Below are 5,771 nucleotides of genomic sequence, written 5' to 3' on the forward strand. Positions count from 1 at the left end.
GCATTTTGTACTTGAAATTCTTCCCATTCATACATTTACATCATATAGCAGTTATATGATAACTGAGCTGAAAGATAAACACTGATCAACTTGGAACTTACTGGGATTTTACTATTTAATTAGGGTTCCGGGACTCTTACGTAGGTTAAATCTGGAGAAACACAGGAAAAGTAATGTCAGTGTGGATTTAAGATCATGTTGTCTACAGACCATATTTAACTTCAAATGTGGATTTTTAACTTGATCCTTAACTCTATTCTCAAAGAAAGAACTTTAGGTGATAAGGGAAGGAAAGGAGAGGCTGCATGCTATGATCATTACTGTGGCGTGACTAAGATTCTGTGAAAAATAAAAGACGTTTCTGTGTATCTGATGTTCCTATTTGGGAGGTCTTAATAAAACAAGGCAGATCAACAGTACAGTTTTAGGAAGAAAATATCCAACCCCATAATGTGGCATCAGGGCCCTCCTGAGGGCTTTTAGAGACAGTCACAGGCATGCCTCCAGCAGACCAGATAAAGCACCGTTCAGGAGGAGATAATTTTTATTTGATTTATGTAAATGGAACAGGATTTATTTCTTTTTTCAAAGATGTGATTTCATGACTGGCATTTAAAGAATGCAGTTATGTCATTAGGTTTCCAAAATGCTGTGGGCTTTGAACCTGAACTTAAAAAGCTGTCCAGACTTGCCTGAAAATGGGATTACAAATTCAGGAGGTAGACGGCCTCGACATTCTCTGGGATTGTTGTGGGAGTGCAGGGGCCCAGGTCGAGTGCTCTTTTCCCTGGAAGCTGAGGATGAGGAACCACAAAGAAGTAATGAGTCTCCTTTTCTCTTAAAGGAGTTTCACCACTGAACTTTTTTTTCTACCCACTGAACTTTTAAAAATCCATTTTTCATATGCCAACAATATTTTCCTTTTGTTCTTTGTCCTATTAAAAGTTATGTCCTATTATAAGTAATGAAAAAGACCACAGAGATAACATAAACTGGCTAATACTGCTTAAGTTTTAAAGTAGGCCTCATATGGTGGAGCTGTACAGCATGCAGTATGTTAGCATTACCTCAGCCGGACTCAGGGACCCCTTGGCACAGAAAGTCTCCCTTTCTGAGACTGAGTTGGAAGTGGAAGCCTGGTGATGGTTCTTGGATTCGTTCAAGACCTGGAGGGTGACATACACCTGTTTAGAGCACTGGAACTAGGAGGGATGTATCTAGGTTCACATCCTCAAACACCCAAGGGAACTGGCAGGCCACCACCAGCGGCTGCTATAGATGCCTTTAGGGGAATCTTGGGGATGCTTATCTACAGATCCAGGCAATCCTTTCACGTGCCGCCTTCATCTGTCCCTGAGCCTTACCTGAAACGTGATTGTTACCACTGAACATTTTCCAGTGTTAGCAGGATTGATGTAGCTGTGGTTTTGAAGCTACCTTTGCAAAACCTGTCACTGATTATTCACTGGGTTGAAAGTCTCTAAGTTAGCCCCATGGCACAGCCTGAAGTTTGGGGATAATGCAGTGTCTGCCTGTCCAAGACTTAGTTGGGCCTTTGTGTGCATGTGTTGTATATGCCACTCCTTGTCTGTGGGCATCGTTTACTTTCATATACATACACGTGCAGACAGACATACACATATGCACTGTCTCCCTCAGATGCTCACATAGCATCTTATCTGTCTCGGGTTGTAAAAAGTACAAGGATAAAAATGTTTTACTGTTTAAGATAAATTACAATTAAAGTTGTTTGAACTGCTGGTTCTAGCTCTCGATTTGAATTTGTTTCAGCAAGTCCAAATAATTTAGCATGTATATATATATATATATATATTTTTTTTTTTTTTGGTCTACTTAGTGTGACATCAGATTAACAAATCTAGCACAATCATAATTGTACAAGGCATACAAGGTGAAAGAAAAGTGACATGAAAGATTTTGCAGATGTCCTATTTATTTTTTAAAAAGTATGATTAAGTTTATTATTTTATTTTATTTTGACCTGAGCATTTTTCAGTTTCCAGATTTGCATACTTATTTCTAGCTCTCCTTGCCCCAGTAAAGATGCTATTTTCTTTCTACTATGGGTAGAAGTTAAGTTTAAGTATAATCAGGCCCTAAGTGCCAAAAAATGTCTGTCTTGGTGCTTATACTTGCTGTAATGATTATTTTTGCTTCCCTATCTTTGCTTTTAAGCACATAAATCTGTTTCTAGTTTTATGATAATGGAATATTTCTAGTCACTTATCAAGACAATTTTTATGTTGTATAATTAAAAATTGTTTTCAGTGTTAAATGGTTGGTATTCATACACACATACACATAGGAAACTTACTGCAAAATTAAGAAAAGTTTTTTTTAACATGTTGTTCCTTTAAAATAGTTTTTTAAAAGAGTTCTTTTTGAAAATCATAAATCTCAAAGTCAGAATAAGCCAGTAAGTGAAGTTTTTTTTTCTCTTTGTCTTTATAATCAAGAATTAACTGTGAATATTTATGATTTCAAGCTCTTATCATTTTAGTAACCTTAAAAGAATCTGCTCCTGAACCACAGTTAGTAACGTGGACTCCCCGCTGACTGTGTTAACCCTTTGTGTAAATGTGCTTGTTCCCAGCTTGTTACTGATCGGACCAGAACTTGGGTTCGTTGTTGAGCATCATTTTCGTGCTCAAGTTGTTAAGTGGGTTTTCCTTTGTTAAACAATCTCAGTCTTCATTTTGGTACATTGGAAGCAGAACTTAAAATGTGGTTAGGTTAGACTTTGAATTAGGACAACATTTTGAACATGCTCAGAATTATCCTTGAAAATCTCTTAAATTGCCAATAAAGTTCAATATGTAGTCTTGTGATTACATCTGTTGTGGAATGGTATGTGGTGGCAATGAATATATTAAGAATATAGGAAGGTCAATTTTAATAAAAACCATTATCACCAGTAGACTCTATTAATGCTAGAGCATTAATAATTAAACTATTTAAATAATTACGTAGTTTAAATGTGTATTATCTTTTTCCCCTGATAGTTATAGATGAATTTATGTAAATATGTTCTAATCCTATCCCATTCTGACATGAATTTAGAATGTAAGTCTATAAGACAGAGCTTTTTATCCAGTTCATGAATTTCATCCTCAGAGCCTAAAACAGGGCTGGGCACATACAATAAACCATCAATAAATATTTCCTGGATAAAAGCTGATCTGTATGCTTTTTTATTCTGGCTTTTTCTTTTATTAAATAAATTAAAACCAACTTTTAAAAAAAAAAAACATAACTTCGAGTGAAGACTTGTGGGCCACTGGGGAAGGAGAGATTAAGACAGAGCATCTGCCCCTCACAAGAGAGGAAATAGATACATGTGCATCTGTAATTGAAGGTGGGGTGAAACGCTTGTGCCATGGAATGGACACAAGTATGTGTGCACCTGTAATTGAAGACGGGGTGAAACGCTTGTGCCATGGCAAGGACACAAGTAATGTATTGTCGGAGGTGGGGGAAGTTCTGATGGGAGGATCAGGGAAGGCTTTGGGGGAGAGCGGCCTTGTACGTTAGACTCTCACTAGGTTATGAGTAGGTGGAAAATCCTTCTGTTACATCATGACTTACTTTACCAGACAAACCCATGGCGGTCCTTGACCCTCTTCTCCAGAGGCTTTAACAGAATTATCATGTCAGTCCTGAGATCTACTTTCTGTTCAACTTCTGTTGTATCTGTGATGTTGGAAACACACCAGAAAAGTAAAACTCATGTGAGATCTTGTCATTCTTGTACGCTGCTATTACAGTGTGAAAACTGGGTCATTCGTGTTTTTCCTTGCGTCCTAATACTCATGAGTCAGCTCTAACTTTTTTACGTAAGGAAAAAACCCATCCCCATTTGTATAAAGAAAACTGAGATCATGTATAAATTTTGCCCAATTTTTCCGAAGATCACACAATCTGCACGAGACCAGGAATTGACCTAGAATGAGAAGTCCAGGTATCTTGACAGCCAGCTTGGTTTTAGTCCAATATTCACAAGACCATATGTTTACTACTATTCTGGTGGAACACTTCACTAGTCCTGCACTCCTCAATCACCTTCTTTTAGAAAAGAAGTGCTCTATCTAGTAAAGTCAGTTGTGTATTTTGGCAGGTACACTAAGCAAACGTGACCTGCTATCTTAATAATGATGTGATTTAAAAAATGGCCAAGTAGGATGATTCAGAAGAGCTCTGGTGCCTTCAAAGAGAAAGTCACCTAACTCAGGCAGCTCAAATCTTCCCGTGACCCCTTGGGAGAAAGATGGGTGGTCTCCTCCAGTTAAGATGTACAGACTAAAAAACCCAGTAGAGGGTGGCTAGGGGTAGGCATCAAGCTGATGACGGTGGAAACGATTGATTCAGCTCCTTGTACTTAGAGTGAGTCCCACCCTCAAGAGTGGCTTTTTGTGAAGTCTGTGGGGGATTAAAGTGGCTTTCTTTATGTTGTCAATCACCACATAGTCAGGCGCACTTTAGTCTCCAGCCTGACGTCGTTGCACTTCAGTACTCTTGATACTAATTTTAAAATTATTAGAAAATTAGGTACCTCTGTTAATACGCAAGTGAATATTTGTGCTTGGTTTTGAAAGATGAAGTGATCAAAGGACCAGAAAATGCTATGTATTTAAAATGTTTAAAGGTTGAACTTACAGTGCAATGCACAGATGTTCAACTGGATGAGTTTTGACAAGAGTATAGTAAATACATGTAACTCCAAACACCCGCCATCACACCTCTGACACCAGTGTCACCAGAGGTTGGCAATTGGAAGCCTCCCCAGATGCATCTCAGAAGGTGCTGTTTCTGAAAGGGAGCAGCCGTGAAACCCTTAAGGATCTCTTCTGTACCTGTGGGGTCGCCAGGGGTCCCAATCTACAGCAACCAAGAAGAAGTTAATTTTCATTTCACAACTCCAGGTGTTGTGCCATTGAGTTGTTTGCAACTCAGTGACCATATATATGTACAATAAATCTGAACCCTGCTCTGTCTTGAGCCAATATCATTGCCTCCGGCATTACCCCAGTCACTGAGTCAATCCATCTCATCCAGGGTCTTCCTCTCTTGCTCTATTCCTCCATCCTTCCAAGCATGATCCCCTTCTCCAAGGACTAGTCCCTCCCGACCATGTGCCCAAAGTATGTCAGATGCACCTTCAAAATCCTTGCCTGGTTTCACCTTTAGGACAAACCTGTTTGTTCTCTTAGCAATCCATTGTATGTTCAAGACTTCTCCAACACCCTAATTCAAAGGCATAGATTTTTCTGTTATCCTTACTCATTGTCTAGCTCTCTGATGGATCAGGTATACCTTACTCCTTAGATTGACATCGTTGCTCTTCAGTACTCTGGAGATGTCCATGACAGCAGATTTTCCCAATGCAATTCGTCTTTTGATTTCCTGGCTGCTGGTACTAAAAGAGTATTGATTGTGGAGCCAAACAAGCTGAAGCTGTTAGTCTCTATCATTATGCTGCCAATTGGCATAAAAGTGCTTTTTTTCCTATTTTCCTTATAGAAAATAGTGAACTCGTAAATGACGTTTGGGAAAACAAGTTTACAGCTTGTACATTATGCCACTGCAATGACAGGTTTTTAAGTCGTCTAGAAGAAACGACTAGGGAGAAGGGATTGAAGCCAGGGTCCGGGGCGTGTGCCCGCCCAGGTTGCCCGCTTCCCGGCCGGCTGGCGGGCTGGACACGTTTCCGGCCAGTTTCCTGTCCGGCGGCGGCCGCGCCCGGGGCCGGCGGG

The sequence above is a fragment of the Elephantulus edwardii genome, unplaced genomic scaffold (genome assembly GCF_000299155.1).
Source record: "Elephantulus edwardii isolate Elephantulus edwardi_28Jun2011 unplaced genomic scaffold, EleEdw1.0 scaffold00004, whole genome shotgun sequence".
In the NCBI taxonomy this organism is placed as follows: Eukaryota; Metazoa; Chordata; class Mammalia; order Macroscelidea; family Macroscelididae; genus Elephantulus; species Elephantulus edwardii.